The 21,662-nt window shown below is 60.9% G+C and overlaps 1 protein-coding gene across 1 annotated transcript in view; it reads right to left on the bottom strand.

Annotated features, from left to right (window-relative positions):
• Ptprs (protein tyrosine phosphatase receptor type S) overlaps positions 1-11,870 on the bottom strand; it is a 60,253-nt gene extending 48,383 nt beyond the window's left edge. The window contains exon 1 of the mRNA XM_040739213.1: positions 11,725-11,870. The gene's annotated coding sequence lies outside the window, so the exon portion shown is untranslated. The remainder of the gene's footprint in view (positions 1-11,724) is intronic.
• Positions 11,871-21,662: the final 9,792 nt, after the last annotated feature.

Genomic DNA, 21,662 nt, shown 5'->3' with positions numbered 1-21,662 from the left:
TGGAGAAACACCGCGCCTGCCAGGGGAGGAGGAGGCGGGAGCATGAGGGGTGGAGCGGCTGTGGGCAAGAGGGACAAGAGTCAAGTGCCCGCGACGGAGGACACAGGGCCCGTCCAGGTAGAGCCAGGGCACGTGGATTCTGGGGATGGTTGTTATGGGATGGGGACCTCCAGCACCAGCACCCCGCCCTCTTGAAAGTGAGCACTCCAGAGGGTGTCCTTGAGCACAGACCCCAGGGGATCTGGAATTGCTGTCACTACATCCTCCACGGCCACTAGGATGCAGCCGCCCCTGAGGAAACAGACAGGGGACGGATCTCGTCAGCAGCTCCTGCAGCTGGGATGTTGGGGAGCAATTTTTGTTTTTTCAAAATAGCCTTTCTTCTAATTATGAAACAGTCCCGTGCAGGGAAAAAAATCCGCAGACATCCGCAGAAAGAAGGAAAATAAGTTACCCAGAATCCAAAGGGCCAGGGTAGAAACAGTGTGTCCGTCCGTGAACATTCAACCTTTCCTGGGAACACAAACTGAGCACCTACTATGAGTGAGGAGGCCTCTGGGGACAGGAGCAGCCCCACCACAGGCATGAGATGCCAGGAAATGCACCCAGAGGCTCTGAAGCTGGGTGATACCGGGTCCCTCGGACACTGTCCCCTGGGTAGCTTTCGAATTTAAACTTGAGTAAAGTCACCAAGTCAGACCCAAAATACCTCACAGGAGGAACAGTACTCAAGTCGGGAGGCACAAACCGTGTCAACGCTCTAAGGCCGACCACGTCCTTCCAAGCCTATGCCCATTCTATCTACTATGCAGCCCAGGCTGGTTCCGAACCTACAGCAATCCTCCTGCCTCAGCTTTCCATGCCAGGATGACAGACGTCACTCACCACCCCGAGTAACACCTTACTTTTGATGGCAGGGTTTACCCTCCCAAGACCACGTGCCAGTGTGTCCCCGAGTGTAGCTGAGGACTCTGTGATACACACGGCCAGGTTCCATATGGAGTTCCCAAGTCCCACAGTTCGGGTGGGAGACATCTCCTGAGCGGAGTCCGCAGGCAACGCCACCCCTGGCAGGAGGCAGGACCCCGAGCAACTCCATCAGCATCCAACCCCACACCTGGCTTCCGACCCACCGGTTGGTTGAAGCGGTTTCCTCCCAGCTGCCAGGCCCAGCACAGAATGTGTGACCCAGGGCAGAAGCGTGTGCCGACGGGTTGGGGCACCTGCCCCGGCTATGCTCACAGCCCGGGGCACACCCTGCTGCTTGCCAGCAATTGTTCCCTGCCAGGTCAGCCCACCCTCCAGCACCGCAGGTTTCCTTTCCTCTGGGATAAATCCAAAAGGCTTTCAGGTGTGGTTAGGTGCAGTGACCCTGCTCTGCCCTGCCTCCCTCCTCCCTCTCTGCTCCTCCCTGCCACCCTCCTCCCTCCCTGCTCCTCCCTGCCTCTCCTCTCTACTCCTCTCTCCTCCCTCTCTGCTCCTCCCTGCCTCTCTCCTCTCTCTCTACTCCTCCCTCCTCCCTCTCTGCTCCTCCCTGCCTCTCTCCTCTCTCTCTACTCCTCCCTCCCTGCTCCTCCCTGTCTCTCCTCTCTCTACTCCTCCCTCCTCCCTCTCTGCTCCTCCCTGTCTCTCCTCTCTCTCTGCTCCTCCCTCCTCCCTCTGCTCCTCCACCATGCCAGGCTCCTTCCTACCTGGGGACCTTTGCACAGCCTCGTCCTCCGCCCTGGGTCCTTCTCACGCCCTTACTCTCCATCACCCATCCCTGGATTTAATTTTTGTGCCAGTTTGGGATTCTCAAACTCCACGGCTGTGGACATCTAACCTACCTATGCAATCCAGATAAACTAAGGCAGGGACATCTGTGGTTCCAACACCCTCCCAGCACCCTCACTCTGCCCACAGGGTCACAAAATCCTCATCCAACACGTATGAGCCAAGGACACAGAGCTGGCCCACATCACACAAGTCAGGACCAGTGGGGTCGCCCAGACAGCCCCATCCCCCACGGGCTTTTCTGACCAGTGTCATGTGGTTCTGCCTCAAACAGGTTCGCATTAGACACCAACTGCATACACCAGGGTAACAGACCTCCAGGCTCTCGAAGCTGGAAGGTCCCGGACCCTGGGGCTGCGGCCCGCACACTGCTGCCAGCCAGCAGCCCAGGCGCCTGGGGTGGGGGGATAGGACACTGGAAGCCCTCTGCAGGCCGGCTGGGAAGAGAGGGGAACCGCTTCCCACCGCGAACATCATCCCCAAAGGGGTGCTTCACTCCGTAAACCACAAAGGCAAAGAGACCCCAGCATCTCTGGAGCCTTGAGATAGCCTCAGCTACTCTCTGGCCTCAGTTTCCCCCACCGGTGCATGGGGGAGCCCTGGTTATTTGGTGGTTAGGACTGAATATTGTACCATCAAGTTCTGTGAAGATTGGGGAAACTAAGGCAGGAGTCACAGACATCCCAGGGAATGCCCTCCGTGGAGAGAGAGGCACTGACGGGCCAATCAGGAGAGGAGGGGGAGGGCAAAGCCCAGGGGCGGAGTTCTGAGGGTCAGCAACAACCACACCCCCAGTGCTCGCTGTGTACCAGGCTGCAGGCTGAGGGCTACAGGCACGGTGGCAGAAGGCACCCTCCCCTTGCTGCTGGTCCTGCTGACATCCCCTCTCCACAGTCTGAGTCAGGGCATCCATCAGCCAGGTTGGTGGTAGACCAGCCAGGGCAAGCAGGAGAGGCTGGAGAGGCCGGCCTGAGGGGTGGAGTGGAGAGGCCGGCCGGCAGGGGTGGGGTGGAGAGGCCGGCCGGCAGGGGTGGGGTGGATGGTTGCTCAACCCTAGAGGGTCGTTTTCTTTCTCGCTGTGTACACGGTGTCACCATGTAGCATGGCTGTCCTCTAACTCAGAGATCCTCCTGCCTCTGCCTCCTCATGGCTGGGATTAAAGGCAAGAAGCTATTTTCAAATGAAGTGAGAGAGGGCGTTGGTGGTGCAGCCTTTAATCCCAGCACTCGGGAGGCTGAGGCAGGAGGATCTCTGTGAGTTCGAGACCAGCCTGGTCTACAGAGCGAGTTCCAGGACAGTCTCCAAAACAATACAGAGAAACCCTGTCTCGAAAAACAAAAGCAAACAAATAAATGGAGAGAAATAAGTGTGTGTGTGGGCAAGGCCACAGGACCTCAGGGGACACGACATGGGGACGGGAGACATGGGGACGGGAGACGACATGGGGACGGGAGACATGGGGACGGGAGACATGGGGGCGGGACGCGGGACAGCAGCACCCGTCAGCGGTGGTGCGAGGATGTTGCTCACGCTGGGTGGGGGGGCACCATCAGGGTATGGGGCAGGGGGGAGGGGCAGGGGCATGGAAGGCATCTCAGTGAATCCTGGCTGGAGTCAGCAACCTTGATTCAAACATCAGGGAGGGAAAAGGGGTGAGGAAGGTCAGGGTCTGGTGAACGTAGGCTGCATGCCTGTCAGTCCAGCACTCAGGAGCCTGAGGCAGGAGGATTGCCAGGAGTTGGAGGCCAGCCGGGGCTACAGGGTAAGGCCAAGAAGGAAAAGCCAAACCCTAAAACCAGACTCCATTCCCAGAGAAACAGCTCATTCCCTGTGCCAGATGCCCCGAGAGACTTGTGGGTCACATGACCAGAACTCCCAAGTCCATGCTATGGGAAACAGGGCGCTGCTGGGGAGGGCGGCACAGTGGGTAGGGTGGCCCTTAGCCCAGTGAGACCACACATCAGGGCACGAGGGGTTGGGAAGAAATGTGGTGTCAAAAAAATTACAGGTACATAAAACGATTGCCTGGCATGGTGGCTATACCCCTAATCCCAGCACGGGGGAGCCTGAGGCAGGTGGATACCTGTGAGTTCTGGCCAGCCTGGGCTACACAGAAAAACCCTGACTGAGAAACAAAAAGACAACAACAACAAAAAGTCTATATAAAACGGACAAATCCCCCCAAACCACCAAGGTGGGGAAAAACCAAGGGTCATGACAGCCAGTGACCCCAGGACCCCACATGAGCCGTTGGGGTGGTGCCTGGGGGGCTGAGGCCGGGGTGGGGGCACTGGGGGGTTGGGGGCCCTGGGGGTCCGAAGACGGGGTTGAGGGGCCTATGGGGCTGAGGACGGGGGTTGGGGAGTCCTGGAGGATGGGGGCCCTGGGGGCCGAGGACAGGAATGAAGGGCCCTGGCGGTTGTGAGGACGGGGGTGGGGGGTGGGCTGGGGATCCGAGAAGGGGTGAGGGTCCTGGGGGCCAAGGACAGGAATGAAGGGCCCTGTCGGTTGTGAGGACGGGGTGGAAGGGCCCTGGCGGTTGTGAGGACGGGGGGTGGGGGGTGGGCTGGGGATCCGAGAAGGGGTGAGGGTCCTGGAGGGCTGAGGATGGGGGTTTGGGACCCTGAGGTCCGAGGATGGGCCCTGGGGGTTAAGAGGACAGGGTGGGGGTCCGTGGACTGAGGCTGGGGGACCCTGGGAGCGAGATCACACATTCGGCAGAATCTCAAACAAAAGGCCCCGGCCAGCCCAAGCTCCGGCCCCTGTGATGAGCGATGAATTACCCACAATGCCCGGCCAAGCGCAAGTGGCTCTTGGCCGGGATCCTAAGCTAATTCCTACATGGTCGTGTGTGTAATTTCCCTCCCTCGTCAGCGGGGAATACAGAGCGAGGCGTGGGGGCAGAAGGAACCCCGGGCGGGCGGAGGCAGGGGGCCGCCCACTGAGGGTCCCGGGCCCGCTGCAGACGGGAGGTGGGATGGGCGCCGCGGGGAGCGAGGGGGGGTCTGCGTGCTCAGTGGTCAGCACTCGCTGTCTCCCCACTCAGCCTGCCCGTCCCGGGTGCTGGACTAAGTACTCCCGCGCAGTGGCCTTGCCCGTCTCTGACTTGAGCCCGTCCCTGATTGAGCACAGTCCGCCCTCCCTGTGGGCACCACTCCAGGCCCAGAGCTCTCCCCGGCTCCCACCTCCCTCCATGAACCTTAGCTCCCCCACCGGTGCCACGCCGAGCACTGTGCTCAAACACAGGCTTTGCGACCTTGCTGTGTGGCCTCAGACAAGCCAAGCGGCTGGCCTCTCTGGGCAGCAGACCCATCACTCCGGAACAATCCAGCCTTTTCCACCCCTAGAGGCGACTTGACAGGTTTCCCAGCCTTCCAGATGCAATCCTACTGTGCACCCGCCTTGCAGCTGGTGAACTCCTACTCAACCCTCACCTCTACAGTCAGCCTCGCCCAGGGCCTGTCAGTTTCTCATCACCTTCTCGGCCATTCCTGGAAGTTTCTGGAAGTCACCAACTTGGGGAGACATTAGGATCCCTGAGCGGATGTGTTCACACAGCGCTAAGCCAGCTACACGGCCTAAACTCACAACCCCGAAGACGCTTTTATAAAATATTTTTATTTGTGTCTGTGCACGTGCATGTAGTGCCCGCGGAGGCCGGAAGGGGGCGTCCGATTGGTGGCCCCGTGCGCACCCCAGGCGGACAGGAGGGGACCCTGGCCTTAGAGCCACCGACCACTAACTCCCCAGCACAGAGAGGTCACACAGCACAGGCCCTCCCGTCCTTCCTGGCTGGATCCCGTCGGTAGCCACGTCCTCGGTCACACGTGGTCCCGTGGGTGCCTGACTTCCTCAGACATGGGGGCGGGGGTCCCCACAGCAGCTATTTCTGCAGCCGCAGGACTGCGCGTCACATCCGTGGGCAGCGCCGGAACTCGGGACGCGGCTATTTCTGGAGGCCGAGGTGAGAAGCGGGCGGGAGGAGGAGCTGCGGCCGGGGACTGCCAGGGCAATGGACGGATCAGGACCGAGGATAGGGGAGAGGGTCCTGCTGTGTGCATGCTGGGGGGCGGGGTGGAAGACAGACAAAGCCCTGGGCAGGTAAAGCCTGCGCTGGGAGGGAGGCAGAGGGGGCCGCAGGGCCCGGGGCCACGGCGAGGACTCGCGCGGCCTTTCACCCGGGCGGGTGGGAGCCTTGGAGCGCGGCGCGCAGAGGAAGGAGGGGGCCGGCCGAGGGGGTGGGAGCCGGGAAGCGGGGCTTCCAGGGCTCCTGGGGACACTGGAAGCTGCTTTTCCCGTCGTCGCCCCGAGAGTGCTGGCAGGCAGGGCTGGGCGCTGGGGAGGGGTCCCAGGGTGACCCAGGGTGCCAGGCTGACCCAGGAGGGCGCCGCGCTCCAAGCCACCGGTGGGGGCCGCGGGCGGCGCCAGTGCCCGCCGGGCTCAGTCCGCCGGCCAGAGCCGCTCCTGGAGCGCGAACCCAGGCCGCTCGGGGTAATCACGGGCGAGCACCGGCCGCCCCCGTTCCCGCACAGCCCGGGGGCGTGGACGCCCGCCCGCCGCAGGGGACGCGGGGTCACCCAGCCAGGGCCCCGGCGCCAGCCACCCGCAGCCTCCAGGCCCCTCCGGCCACGCCGCCAATTTATCTCCTTCTCCTCCGTAAACAAATGTCAGGGAAAATAAATAGTTTTTAACAGGCTCATTAATTGAGTTCGGGAAGGAGGCCCCTCCCCCGGGTACAGCGGCGCCGGGAGGAGGCGGGGGCGGGAGGGGAGGACGAGCGGGGACGGGGACGGGTCTCCCCCTGCCGCCTGGTGTCTCAGGGCCTCTGAGGCCTCCGAGGAGGGCCCAGGACTTGAACCTGGGACCCTTAGCTGTCAGGTGACTCCCCCACCTGAACCTGGGGTTCTCTGATTGGCCAGCGAGCCCCAGGGTCCTCCTGGCTCCGCCTCCACAGCGCCGGGGTCACGGGGTCACAGGGCAGCGCCACGCTAGGCTTTTCTAGGCTTTTCTGACTCCGCTCAGGGGTCAGAGAGGAAGCATGAGCGCCTGCGGCCACACAGCAGACCCCCGAGGCCACCTGCACAGGAGCCGGCCCGGCTGCAGACCAGAGACCTCGGCCACCGTCCTGGGACCACACAGCCCGCAGGGGACGCGAGCAAGCGCGACGCTTCAGACCTCGAGCAAGCGCTTTCAGGGTCTGGGTGGTTCGGGGCCCGCAGGGCGCACCCCAGGGGCCGAGTGACCGTGGCCTCTCTGTGGCCTTGCCGCGTGTCCAGGCTCTGGGCGCCCGCAGCCATCCACGGCTCCCTGAGGCGGCAGGCACAAGCCACGGCCAGCTGGGGAAACTGAGGCAGTGCATGGCTCCCAGAGTGTGGGGTGCTGGGGAGTGGTTTTCTGCAACCCAGAGGCTCGGGACTGGAGCAGAGTGGGCAGCTTTCACGTGGACTCGGGTGACACGGCCAGATACCGGAGCTGAGCAGTGTGCTGCCCGGGTTGGCCGCAAACTCCCCAGGCAGCGCAGGGTCACCTTGAACTCCTGGCCCTGCCGCCTCCGCCTCCTGAGTGCCGGGCGCTGCTCTTTCTGAGGTTTCTGCCTCAGTTTCCCCTTTTACGACAGGTGGGAGGTTCCTGCCTGCTCTAGAGCACCTGGCCCAGCTGAGTCCACATGGTGCTGTGTGGCCTCTGGGACCTCCCTCTCCCTCTCTGGGCCGTTTCCCCAGGCCCAACCTCCCTGCTCAACCCTGCAGAATTTTGGGAAACCGACCCAGCATTCCGTCTTCCAGCTTTTTAAATTATTTATTGTGTCCACTTTGTGCTGGAAGCACGTAACAAGGTACGTGCAGAGGGCAACTGGGAATCTGTTCTTGCAGAGAGGGACTCGAACTCAGGACCCCAGTCTTGGCAAAAAAAAAAAAAGAGAGCACTAACTGTAGCACAGGCTAGCCCCACGTCCTCTGAAGAGCCAAGGATGACCTTGAACCCCCGAGCCTCCTCCTAGGGCTCTGGGGACCCCCACCCCTCCTCAGAAGTGGGGCGGCCTGGTTACACAGCCAGCAGCGGGAAATGCCCCAGTTTGCTGAGTCATCGGGCTGGGGGCTGGGGTAAGGCGGGGGGCTGTCAGCGCCAGGGTCCCCAAGGCCCTCACACCGCTGAGCGCCCGCTGCATACAGCACAGCACAGAGAGGCCGGGCCGCTGCCCCAGGCCACACAGCCGCCAAGCACGGGAGGTGGGATTTGAACCGTGGTCTCTGTCCTTTCTCTAACTCCGGAGGGCGGCAGGTGAGGTGAGGCTGTGTGACCCCGACTTGAAGACCGTTCCCCGGCCAGCGCCGCGACCTCACATCCTGTGTGCTGGTGATTTTAAACTGGATTCAGTGCAGCCGCGGGGAGACAGCCCCACCGAGGCCCAAGGTGCGGCGCGCAAGGTCACGGGGTCGCGGTTCCCTGCTGGGCGCCTGGGACAGACGTGGGCGCCCGCGGGAACGGAGACACAGAAAGGCCTAGAAACCCCGCCGGGCTGCACAGCACGAGCACCGCGGGGCAGTGAGGTCCCCAAAAGGCAAAGCGGGTCACGGGACAAAACGAGGGCAACGTTTGACTCAGCTGCAAGGAGGCTGCGGTGCAGGACGGGTGGGGGGGGACCAGGGGTTCGCTCTCAGCTAGGGTTGAAATGTCGTCAATCCCCTGCCGCAGCTCAGCTCTGCCAACTGGAGAGAAGGGGGCGCAGCGCAGAAGTAAGAAAGAAAAGACGGAACGGAGCGAGGAGGAAGCGAGGCCCCCACGGTCGCCTGTGTGCAGGGACGCGGACGCCACCTCAGGCGCCAAAGCTCAGGCTCAGGCCGGCAGGGTGGGGCCCAGGCCGGCCACTCAGACACACCCCATCCGTGTCCTTTACAAGACTGATTGTCCGGCACCCCTCTTGTATAAGAAAGGGGGGCACACGTCGATGGAGATCAAGATGGGGCAACCCCCGCTGGCGCGCTGTGCAGCCTCAACCACCCTCTCTGGTCACCCTTGGCAAACCCCAGCTCCTAATCCCTAAGGTCAACGTGTTCCCTGGCCCAGCACCTTCCAGGTCCCCGACAGCCACTCCCCCCCAGCAGACGGGTCCTCCCTCCTCCAGCAGCCCCCTTCCCCCGCAGCCCTCCCCCTCCTGATTTCATCAGGAGATTCAGCGTGTGTCCCTGCAGCCCAGGCCTTTGGGGACTCAGTGGGTCCGGTGTGGCTGCCCTCCCCACCCCCAACACGGGCTGAGCCACCTTCTGCCACAGACAACGGAGGAAGGGCATCGGGGCCTCCGCTTTCTGGGACTTTCACATTCTGGGATACCAGGTGCACCAAGAACGCTAGACCAGAGAGGGCTAGAGCCCAGCCCGGGGATGCACAGCAAGCGGGGAAGTCAGCCTTAGGTGCACGTCCTCCCCCGCGTGGAACCCGACCCTGAGGGCTCCCCACAGGAACCTGGGACAATCCCAAAGGGAAGCCACAACCACAGACCCAACCAGACCCCAAGTCCGGGGCGGCATTCCTGGTCCTGCACTCCCGGTGTCCCCAGCCCAGCCGGTTTATAAATATCCGTCCCCCTGCGCTCGCCTGCACCTGAACTCTCCTGCCGCCCCCTCCTTCCCCCACGCGGCGGCTGAGACGCAATCACAGAGAACAGGTGAGCGAGGGGCCACGGGGCGTCCTGCGAAGCCAAGACCACCAGGTCCGTCCACCCCGTCACAGCGCATCCTCCTGGCCCTAGGACAGAGCCACCACGGCGGGGCCACCACGGCAGGACACAATACCACGCCACCAGGACAAGCCACCCAGCAGGTGGGACGACAGTGAAGCCACAGGTCTGCAACTCCGAGTGACACAGCGGAGACCAAGCGTCCAGACAGCAGGGGAAACCGAGTCACCACCGAGAGGGACACCAGGACACCCCGACTCCCTGGCGGGGTGGAGACAAGAGACCCAGAGGCCCGAGTCGGGTCAAGTCTGCTCCAGTCACAGGCCACGGTGCACCCGCTGGTGTCCACGGGGGGCGGGGGGGGGCCATGGGTCGCAGGGTCCCCTTCTGCGCCTGCCATCCACAAAGACCTTCCCAACCCACAGGGACCCCCGACGGGCTCCCCCGACGACCGCAGCCTGGCCGGGCCACGCCCGGCCGGCATCGCCGTCCCCTGCGAGCGCCTCAGGAACCGGCATCCGCCACAGCCCCCTGCCCTGGGGACACCGATGTCACCTCCCGGCGGGACAGCGGCCGCGGAGCTCGAAGGCGGCCCGGGCTCCCGCCGCGGTTTGTCCGCCCTGAGCCCAATTAGGAGGAGGCTGGGGCGGCCTCGGTGGCGGTCGGTTGGCTGCTCCCCCGGGGAACTGGGGGTGGGGGAGTCGTCCCCAAGAAGAAATGCAATGTCATGGTGAGGGTGTGTCCCCCTCATCTTCCCCGGGGCCCCAGGGGGGACAGAACGGGACTTTGTGGGTCCCTGGAGGAGATGGCAATGATGGACAAGGAGGCGGAGAGTCGGCCTGGCGCGGACATCGTCTGGGACCCGAGTGTCCCCCCACTGTCCCGAGCTGGGGACTATGCGGTTGGCCGGGCGGGAAGCCGCCCCCAGCCCCAGCTGCCCGCCTGCCACCGCCAAGAAATCAGCTGGCAGAAGGCAGGAGCGGGGACAGAAGGCAGCTGGAGATTGACAGGGGGAGGGACACAAAGAAAGGAGAGAGGGAGGGGGAGGGGAGTCGATTCAAAAGACGGCTCCGACTCCGGGCCTCTAACGAGGGAAGGAGCCCGGGGAGGAGGATCCCAGGCTAGCCCAGACAAAGCAGAGGGCCGGTTCTCCGGAGGGGGGCACAGAGGCCAGGACCCAGGATCCTGATGCATAAAGATGGGTGCAGAGGACGTGTCCCCAGTCTAACGCCTTCGGGGGCCCCCCTTGCTCTGTAGCAGAGTCTTTGGGTCTCCAAGCGCCCCTCCTGGATGGGGACACCTCTGAGGTCTCCCGCTGAGCATCAAGGAGGAGAGGGGCCCCTCCTGGCTCGGGTTGGAGACATGAAGTGGGGGTGAGGGAGTCCCAGGCAGGTCGGGAGACACCCCAGGGAAGTGACTATTAGGGGGTTCGCTGGAGGGAGGGATGGGGAAGTGACCGGGAAGGGGGGCGCTCTCACAGCTGCTGCAGGTTTTCGGGGGGCATCTGGAGGCAAAGCCGAGCGCAGGGAACGGGGGTAACGGAACAGGATTTTGGGGGTGTGGCAATCAAAAGGATCCTAGTTTGTAGTGGTGCCCGGGATTGGGGGCGAGGAGGCTCCACAAAGAGAGGGGAACTTGGCTCCCACCCAGCGCCCGCGGCAACCCGGGGTCCCCGCGCCCGGACCCCCTTTCCACCTGCGCCCCAGGCCCCACCCCCAGTGACGTCACCGCCCTCAGACAGCCGAGGGGCTCCCGGGATGTGCGGGGGGCTCGGGGCTGCAGGCTGGCTCTCCGGGGAGCCCCACGGGGCCCCGCACCGCGAGGCCGGGTGAATGCGGAGCCCCAATCCCGGGCGTGGGGGGCGTAGGGGGCACCGGGGCCGCGGAAGGGTGGGGCTGAGGCCCCAGGTGCGCTGAGGTGCCGGCCCCGTCCGCAGCTCCCGACGCCGACACCGCGAATCGCGTCCCCGCCCGGCTGGTGCAGTCGGCGACCCTGGGCGCCCGCCAAGCCGCCCGCGCGTCGCCATCCCTCCCGGTCCTCGTCCCTCCCGGTCGTCAGCCTCCCGGTCCCCGTCTCTTTCGGTCCCGTTCTTCCTCCATTCCCATCCCTCCCGGTCCCCCCATCCTTCTCCTCCCTGCAGAACCCGACCGGGGCTGCATCGCAGACCCCTTGGAGCACAAAGGCCGAGAAGCCTAGGAGCACAAAGCCGGCGCCGCCCGCCCCGCCCCGCCCCCGTGTCCCCCGTGCACCCCCGAGCGCCCCGTGCACCCCGGTACCTGCGGGCTCCGCATGCTGCTCCCGGCACCGGGTCGGCCCGGGCTCCGGCGGCTCCGCGTGCGCGCGCGGCCCGAGCTGCCTGGCGGGCGGGGCGAAAACCCACTGCGGCTCGCGCGCCCCCAGCCGGTGACGTCACCCTTCCGCCGCCGCGGCTGCGGGGCTGACCGCGTGCGGAGTTGCGCAGGCGCGCCGAGGAGGACCCAGTGAGGAGGCGCGGCTCGATCACGTGCCGTGGGAGCCTTTAGAGGGCCGCGGGAGCACGTGGGGAGCAGGACACGTGGGCCGGGCCTGCCTCCTCTCCCTTCCCTTTAAAATGCAAGGTGTGGTGTAGCCCAGGCTAACTTCGAACTCTGTGTGACTGAGGACGACCTGATCCTCCTGCCTCGGCCTCCCCACTCTGCTTCCTTTGGCCAAAATATCCTTTCTCCAAAATCTGTCCCATCAAGCCGGGCTTGCTGGCTTAAGAGGCTGAGGCAGAAGGATGTCAAGTTTCTGGACAGCCCGGGCTAACAATGAATTTGAGGCCAGCTTGGGAAAAGCAGGGGGACCCCGACATGAGACAAAACGGGGGTATCTGAGAACCCGAGTTCCATCCCTGAGCTCCCACAGTGGAAGGAGGAGCCCGATTCCTACGGTTGCCTTCTGACCTGCACACACGTGCACACACGCTTGTCCACGAAGCCACTAGACACGCCTAAAAATAGAAGCACCGCGACCTTAAGGCAAGCGGCTGTCATGCGGGCATGGGTGTGCGGGCCTGCCACACGGAGGCCTGCCGCGAGTGTGAGTCTAGCCTGGGCTACACACCGAGACCCTGCCTCGGGCAACAAAACGACTTTATTTCACGGTTTGGGTTTTTCCCCTTTCAGAATTCATTCATTAGGGCCAGAGTTGGAGACATGGGCAAGAGCCTGGAGTCAGGGTGGAGGGACTGGGTCGTAAACGGGGAAGAGCGCCATGAATAATTGACAAGGCGCCTAAATTAAGAACAGGGCTTCCCAGGCTGGCACCGAGGCCAGGTTTGCGGAGCCGGCTTTGTCCTCTTGCCCGGCTGGGGTGACCCTGACTGGCCTGCGTGGTCCACACACCACGCGCTTTGTGGCACTGGCTGCACACCGTAGGTGCCGGAGTTTCGCATAGCCTTGTGCACAGTAGGTACTTGAAGTTCCTGTGCTCCCTGGCGATGCCTGGCATGGTTTATTGCACACAGTAGGTGCCCAGCCTGGCGTGTTGCCTGCAGGGGTTCGGCGTTGCTGGTGGCACGCACACTATGGAGCTGGGGGCTGGCAGGGCTGGCCGTCCGTCAGGGAGGGAACCAGGCTGCGTCCTGTCTGTCCCGACTGAGTAACCGCTTCCGCCCCCGGGTCCTGGTGAGCAGCGAAGGGGAACGTGTAAACGGCGCGGCTCTGAGTGTCTGGAAGCTTCCGGCGGCCATTCATCCACCCGCACAGCCGGGCCGTGTTAAATGCGATGTACAGGGAAGTGACAAACAGGACAATTGGCCTGCAGCTGACAGGGCGCGGACGGGTCGCCATACATCAGCAGGTTATCTGCTCAGCGGCAGCGCGCAGGCTGCAGCCGCAGCCACCCACCCCTGCCCTGCTCCTCCCATGCGGGCTCCAGCCTGCCCCAGGACCCTCGCACATGCTGCGCCCTGGGCCTAGCGTTTTGCTCCTTTGGCTGCCCAGAGCCAACTCTTACCACCGCCCATTCCTGACAGATTGTTCCCAGCGTTGTGCTGCAGCGACTGTGGATTCACGAGGACCCCTGGGTTTGTTTTCTGTGAGTCCCCTTACTCTGGCCTTGATGCCCCGTGGGTGTGGGGTTCCCAGCTGGTGACTTAGAGCTGTAGGAAGGATGAGGAGAGGCAGCCTGCCAATCTCTTCAGGGGTGGAGCCCCCGCCTAGAATCCCCCAGTGAGGGGATGGGGGCGTGGCTCAGGTGCCAACTTTGCACAACTCTGTGACCTCCAGGCCCCTGAGGGAGGTGCTGAGCAGCCTCTACACCTGAGCAGACCAGAGGGAACCAGTCTTCCCTGGAGGGGGACAGTTGCCCCCCCCAGGGTTCCTGCCCAGTGGGATCTGGGCTCCTGGTTTCTGCTCATCTGGCACTTGATGTGGGGGGGGGGTGAGAACTTACTGTTGTATAGAAAGTTCATTTTCTCTGGAACATTCCTTCCCTCCTGCGCTCGTGGGGCGGGAGGGGCTTTCCCCAGACGCCCACCCTCCTCTTGGTGACTTCCAGAATCTGGTAATTATTTCTTGCGTGGTTTTTTGTTTTGTTTTTTTAGATTCCAGGGAAGCACTGAGTGTCCACAGACAGGATGTATCTAGCCAAGTAGGGATCCCGCCCTGCCGTGTCCTGAGCTCTGTGCCCAGCCCCTTGGTGGCACCAGCCTGTCACCTGGGTCGCAGAGACAGGGGGATCGGGACTTAAGGTCAGCCTTGGCTGTAGAGTGAACTTATAGGCAGCATGAGGTGTATAGAGAGAGACCTTGTCTCAAAGGTACCAGTAGGGCTGTAGGCATAGTTCGGGGTCTAGCCTGGGCAAAGGTCCTGAATGCCATCCCTGGACAGACACTGCAGTCCACGAAACACAATTCAAAGTCTCTGCTGTCAAAGCAGGCCTGGGACTGGGTGGAGAAGGCCAGTCCGTGACGGAGCGATGCCCAGAAAGTGAGGCCCCATCACCTCTGGGAGCTACCGACCCTGCACGAGAAAAAAGACATTGTCGGGCTCTGGGACAAGCTTGGGTTTTGTTTGATCTTTGAGGCAGAGTCACACTACTAACCCAGATTAACCTCAAATTTCCCATCCTTCTGGTACGGCTGCCTGAATGCCACACAGGTCCAGACTACACATTTGCCCTTGTGGTGTTAGAAAAAGGCCGCGGTGAGGATGCAGCCATGCAAACATCCCCGTGCTGGTGAAGCCGAGACCAGAGGGAGGAGGGAGCAGGAGGGGTGGGGCAGGGTGGGCGCGGCCTGATGGGTAGCAGAGAGGACTTGGACCACAACCTGGAGGAAGGTGGGAGCCATGGAGGGCAGTGGGTTGCTCCCCAGCGCCCCCTGGTGGCGGCTGCAGAAGACTGACCCTGAAGGAGCAGCTTGCAACCCCAGGGCTGTTCCACGCTCTGTTCCGGGCACTCTGTCCCCACGGATCTGGCTGTGGTTGGTGCTCTGTGCAACCACAGAGAGGGTGAACGCAAGCCTGACGTCACACAGCACAGCCAGGAGAGGAAAGCCATCGTTTTTGTATGCGGGATGGAATTGAGACAAGCCTGGGCAAAGGATGTGAGCTGATAGTCCTCTGCATCCTGGCATCAAAGGTTCCCGAGAAGCCACCCGCGTGAGCCCAACACGGGGCAGGCCGGACTTTCACGATCTCAGGATGGGGGCCTCGCTTCTGGTGTGGATAGGTCTTGTCGGGCTGGGACCCTGCGAAGACTTACACACATGTTAAGTATTTATTTGTCTGGTAAGACGGACGGGCCCTTGTCTTGACTGAACCTGGGACCAGGCACACAGCTTTCCTCCGTTGTCCCCTGGTTGTTCATCCTGTGCATCACCAGGTCACCCCAGGGGCAATCTTAGTCAGCCCCTTGCCGGGGCACAGTTTGTAGGACAAAGGTCCTGGGGTTGGGGGGGGTGTTGAGTCTTCTCCAGAGGGCATGAGGGAGGGGCTCTCGGTGAGGACAGAGGAGGTGCCCTCCCCCCGCGGTAAGGAAGGGAGTGACACACACTCTGTGGGGAGGGAGGGGTGACACCCACCTGGCCTCTGCTGTTAAATTTTCTCTCTTTTTTTTTTTCTTTCTTACTTTTTTTTTTTTTGAAACAGGGTTTCTCTGTGTAGACCAGGCTGGTCTCGAACTCACAGAGATCCGCCTGCCTCTGCCTCCCAAGTGCTGGGATTAAAGGTGCACACCCCTCAGCTGTTGTTGAATTTTTATTGACGTTATCGCTGCGGTCAGTGGGGCTCTCCACTCCCCCACTGGCATAGCTGAGACCTTCCCCGTTTCTGCCCCAGTCAGCCAGTGTTGAACTCGTCAGCCTTGGGTGCAGACTTGAGAATCAGGTGATGGCAGAAAACCTAACAGGAAAATTATTTTTGAATCCTCAGTTCTCAGAAGCAGAAAGGGACAGGCTTCTCCAACACAGCAGAGGCTGGGGAGTGCCCAAGTGTAAAACACAGCTTCTCATCCTCGCAGCCATGGTCACAACACGAGATTGCTCAGGGCTGGCGTGGGTTCAAGGCTCAAGGCCAACTCTGGACTCAGGCCTGGAAGGCCTGCATCTTTGGGGTCACGTTGGAGTCACGCTCGGTAAATACGGGCACGTCCTGAGTCACCTTGCTTTTTGGTTGTGTTGTTTAGAAGGGAGATGGATTTCATTTGTAGCTTACAAAGAGAATTCTGGAAGCCGCCCTTTCCCCCAGAGTTGTGTTAGGATTCTGAGGACTGCAGGAACTGGGTGTGGTGGTGCTCACCTGCCATAGATGATCAGGATTTCAGGGCTATTCTTGGCTATATAGCTAACTCAGGGCCAGCCTGGGTTACCTGAGGCCATATCTCATTAAAATAATAATAAATATGCTGAGCATCAGTCTCGGAGGAAAAGAAGTGTTACAGTCCACTAGTGATATCTACTCATTGGCTCCTGGGGAGAGTTCAGCTGTTGATTAGTGATGTCTGCCACAGCTGCAGACTAGGACGTGGTGGTCTGTATGCTACACACGTGTGCTCCCAAGATCATGGGGCAGCTTCTGCTCAAAGAAACCACTCTGCAACCTCCAAGGGAGGCATTAGCTGTTCTTGTCTGAACAGGAAACGGGCTGAAGTGGGACCTGCTGGGCTGACCTGTGACCATGTGGCTGCGGGTGAGGTGTTTCCTGTCTCTGACCCTCAGGTTTTCTCTTCTAAGCGAGGACAGAGCAGCTTCACCAGCCTGGGGCTGCCACTTGGCTGCTCAAAGCTTCTGTGTGACACCCAAGTCAACTCATTTGCAGCTTCAGCCCCAGATTGGTGCCAGCTCTGCCCTGGAGACCTCCGAGCCCAGCAGCCGCATCTCGCACCTGCGTCCTGCCCTCCTGGTCCATGTCCACACTTAGCGACAGCGAGCGTTGAGACGGGGCGGCTGAGAGGGTTTGGCCCGAGCCTCTCCTGGGCAGCTGTCCACACACCTGGCCTGGCCCATCCCTGCCCATCCCTGGCCACCCTCCAGCGCTTGGTCCAATGTCCCTCTGCGGTGTTTATGTCTGCAGGTGGCCGGGACGACACTGCCCATTTTAGCGCTTGGCAGGGACTCCAGTGAGGGAGAGGGGGCACTGCAAGTAAGTCACTCAGTTGGGCACAGAGTGGATTTGCCTAGCTGTTGCCTTGAGACTGCAGAGTGAGTTCCAGGACAGCCAGAGCTACACAGAGAAACCCTGCCCCTCCCCCCCAAAAAGTGAAATGTATAGAAGGGACACAGGTGACACGATCTACGTAAGAAAACCGTCAGAGCATGGTGAGGTAAACACACGCACGCCGACCGCTCAGGAGTGACTGTACGGTGCCCCCGGCACAGGGTGCTACACAGCGGGCACCCCGTAAACTCCTTTGAATCCACAACGGAGGAGAAGTGTGACTGAAATCTCTGACGATTTTGATCTGCTGTGTGACATTCTGCAAACCACTCCTTCTCTGTGCCTCACGCACTGTCCCCATCTACAAAGCAGATGACACAGCTGAGCAGAGCAGACAGCCCTGAGGAAGGACAGTGCCCGCTCTTCAAGGCCAGACCAGAAGACCTGTAAAACTCCCTTCTCTGTGCTGAGCGGGTTCCTGCAGCTCCTGGCACCAGCCCCTGTCGGCACCTGCAGTCTCCTAGCTGGTGACCTCACCCCTTCCTCTCCTTACTCCCTCCCCTGTCTCCAGGGACCGGCCTCTGAGCAGGTGATGAAACCAGGGGAAACCGAGTCCCTCAGGTCAGGGGTACTCCCACCACACCTGGCTGTCCTGGGCGGGAGGGGGATGAGGGGATGGACACACCCCCTTGGCGCTGTGCACTCAGGGGAGGTAACTCCTGTTTCCTAATCGGTCTCTGGGGGGGGGGGACCGGTTGCCAGACACTGGAAGTCCCAGGCCAGGCAGGAGTGGCTGCTCCTTGGTGCCCCGCCTCCAGCTCTCGATCGAGACCTGTGAAAGCAGGACTTAGTTTTTTTTTTTTTAATGCGTATTGGTGTGAGGTGTCAGATACCCTGGAACTGGAGTTACAGACAGCTGTGAGCCACCATGTGGGTGCTGGGATTTGAACCCGGGTCCTCTGAAAGAGTAGCCAGCGTTCTTAACTGCTGAGCCATCTATCCAGCCCCTAGAATTTTCTCTTTAAACCTTCCTGGAGATCAAAAGCAAAAAGCTCGGGTGGGCTCCTGGTTTCTCCCTCCCAGTCACTGGGAGCAATGACCCAATGGCTTCTGTGCCACAAAAGCACAGACAGACAGGCGGTCTGATGTCACAGAAGGATCTGTACAAGAGGTGGGGTACTCAGCTGCAAAACATGTCCTTACACCCTGGGGTGACTCTCAGTGTCCAGAGTGGGAAACAGTCTGGGAATGGCTGGAGGTCCCACACAGGTGCTGATGGTGGTATTGGGACTGGAGAGGAGGTCAAGTCTGAGATTCTGCAACTAACGGCATTGCCTTGGGATTGGGGGGGGGCAGTAGCATGAAAGGCAACAGAGGAGAACAGAGTTCAGGACACCACCCTGAAGTTGCAGGGGCAGACACAGATGCAGGTGACAGAGAACAGAGGAGGGGACGCAGCCAAGGTGCAGATGGAAGACAGGCCATGAGCCAGCGAGGAGCTGGATGGGAAGACGGGGAATGGGTGGGTGGGTGGGTGGTGGACGGGTAGTTGGATGAGGGTGTGTGGATGGATGGGTGGATAAATGAATGGGTGGGTATGAGCATGGACAGATGGATGGATGGGTGGGTGGGTGTATAGATGGATGTGTGGGTGATGTATGTTGGAATGGATAGCTGAGTGTGTGTATGGATGTGTGCGTATATGTATGGCTGGTACCCTCGGTTCCACTGACCCATGTCTGTCCCACACCCTTCTCTCTGAACAGAGAGGTCCCTGGGAATTCTGAGTTGGGCCGTTCTCTGCCCTCGACATCCTGTGCCTCCCCTTCCCCGTGAGTTAAAGCCCAAGTCACTCTCTCTTCCCTAACCCTGCGTCCTCTCTGACCCTCACTTTCTCTGCTCCACCACAGGCGATGCTTGCCTGCCTCAGGGCTCCTGCGGGCTGGGCCCTCTGTGTCCCTCCCCTGGTCCCTTCACCAGTGCTCACAGTCTTGCCAGAGCCTCCCCAAGGTCTCCACTGAGACACTCGCCGTCGGAGTTCCTGTGGTAGACCTGTGTCAGGGAGACAGGCCGGGGTGTTCAGTGCCCACCGCAGTCATAGCCTGGCCAGTGGGCTGAGGTCAGCCAGCACCCTGGCTGTGGAGGCCTTGCCATGACTCCCACCGCAGACCAGCGCACAGGGTAATGGAGAAAGAATGACGGCCAGCCTGGGCTACAGAGTTAACTCCTGTGTGCGGAACATGTTAATAATCAGAGAAAAATCAAAAAAGAAGACACTTTTCCCTTGAAGGCATCAGTGTCCTGGCATCCCCATCCTGCACAGGCCTCTGCCCAACCTCAGCCCCCCACATCAGCCACCATCCCCCTCCCCTCCCCCCTCCCCTCCCCCTCCCTCTCGGCCCCCTCCCCCTCGGCTCCCTCCCCTCGGCCCCCTCCTCCTCAGCCCCCCTCCCCCTCGACCTCTCCCCTCGACCCTCTCTGCCCCCTCCCCCTCCGTCTCCTCTCTCCTGGCTGCCATCCCAGTGAGTGATGACCTTCAGTGCGCAAGCGTAAGCTTTTCACACCCTGGCCCGGCCCACGTGAGCCTGGGAAGAAATGTAAAGGTCGTGGTCTATAATTGAATTTTCCTGGAGATAAAAATAGAATCTTTGTAATCGGTTAAATGGCTCCCAGGAAGGCGGGGCTATGCAGGGATGGGGACGCAGGGGGCTCCTGCAAGGGCAAGGGAGGCCTGCTGGATGCTTGGGAAGTCCCGTGAGGCTCCCGGCTTCTTCCCCAGCTCCACAGACGCCTGGGGGGGGGGGCAGCAGAGCTGAAGCAGGAACAGCAGAGACTGGGTGAGCCTGGGCTACATAGGAGATCTGGGTCAGCCTGGATGACACAGACCCAGAAGAAATGCCTGTGGGCAACACCATCAACTCCATGTGGCAAATAGGAAAACTGAGGCATGGAGCGGCAGCCCCTGTCAAGTGGCTGCTGAAGTGGAGATCTGGAATGTTCTCGAGGGTCTGTGGTTACAGGCAGGTTACGGCGCTACTTAGAGGTGGTGGGACCTTTAAGGGGCGGGCATGGTGCGAGGAAGTGAAGGCTTTGGGGCTTGTCCTCCAGTGTCCTGGGGTCACCTGAAACCCACCTTGAAGTGCAGAGACCTGAACCCAGGCCTCTGCGAGGGCAGCAGCCAGTGCTCTGGGCATTGGGCGGCCGGCAGCTCCATGGAGGTTTTACACTTTCTGCACACAGTGAGTGGCCAATGCGTGCCGGCTCTCTGTGGTGCCATTTCGAGAATTTCCCCGCTCACAAAAGCTACGAGGACATGGGACTTGCTGCATACAGGGAGGTGGGGCTCACACTGGGTACCCCTCTCCTCCCCATGTGACTTCCTTCCCAGCTCCCCCTCAAAACAGCGCCTGTATCTGGAATGTTTTCTGCCTGTTTGACATCTCATTAGGGCAGACAGGCATTACTTCCCCACCAGGAACCCACTCACCACTCACAGCACCTAGGACCCTACAGACTGAAGCCCTCAGGTGAATCTGGCCCCCAGTTTACTTTTATAAATAAAGTTTTATCGACACACAGCCCTGTTGTTTGTCTGCAGCCAGTGGCTGCTTTCAGAGACCCCCACAGGCCGGGCGTTGGTGGCACACACCTTTAATCCCAGCACTCGGGAGGCAGAGGCAAGCGGATCTCTGTGAGTTCGAGGCCAGCCTGGTCTACAGAGCAAGTTCCAGGACAGCCTCCAAAGCCACAGAGAAACCCTGTCTTAAAAAAACAAAAACAAAAACGAAAAAACAGAGATCCCCCACAGATAGGGTGTGGGGGGGAGGGTGGTTCTAGAAATATCTCCTTTGTTGTCAGCCTCTGTCCATGGAACCTGAGATGACCTGTGTGATAGACTGAGACCAGGCCTCACCTGGCCCCCACCCCAAGCTGCTGACATTTTGAGTTTATCAGTCCCTGACGCCCGTTAATCATCCGAACCGAGTGATTAGTTAGTTCATCTTTATGTATGTGGCCCCAAGTCTAATTATCCGGACCGCAGTGGAAAGGGTTCTAATTGTCACCCAGCACATCAGGACCGTTATGTACTGTTCTTGGTCGCCTGACAGCTGTGGTCTCCCTGCTCTCGAGGGATCACCCAGGTCCTGGGGCCTGAAGTCGCAGCCCGCACTCAGGGACACTGTCCAGCAGGCATGTGTTCTCCAGGGTCACAGATCCCGGTTACAGGGCGTCACATTGTCTTAGAACGTCTCTCTAATGCTGGAGCGCCATGGAAGCCGGGCACAGTAGAGTGCCTAGGATTCGGTAAGACAGAACAGGTATTAGGTGCATAATTTGTTCTGTGTTCTTGAGACGGGGTCCCACGGTGTAGCCTTGACTGGCCTGGAACTCACTATGTGGACCAGGCTAGCCCTGAACTCAGAGACCGCCTACCTGGGTCTGTGTTGAGACAGGGTCTCTCAGGCCAGTGAGGCCCAGGCACCCATCCTCCTGTCTCCTCCGCAGTGTTGGCGTTGGATGCCCACAATGCACCTGGCACTGTACACGGGTTCTGGGGATTTGAACTCAGCACCTCACACTCTCACTGCAAGCAC

The sequence above is a fragment of the Mesocricetus auratus genome, unplaced genomic scaffold (assembly GCF_017639785.1).
Source record: "Mesocricetus auratus isolate SY011 unplaced genomic scaffold, BCM_Maur_2.0 Super-Scaffold_100676, whole genome shotgun sequence".
NCBI lineage: Eukaryota > Metazoa > Chordata > Mammalia > Rodentia > Cricetidae > Mesocricetus > Mesocricetus auratus.
This window is presented reverse-complemented; position numbering and strand designations above follow the sequence as displayed.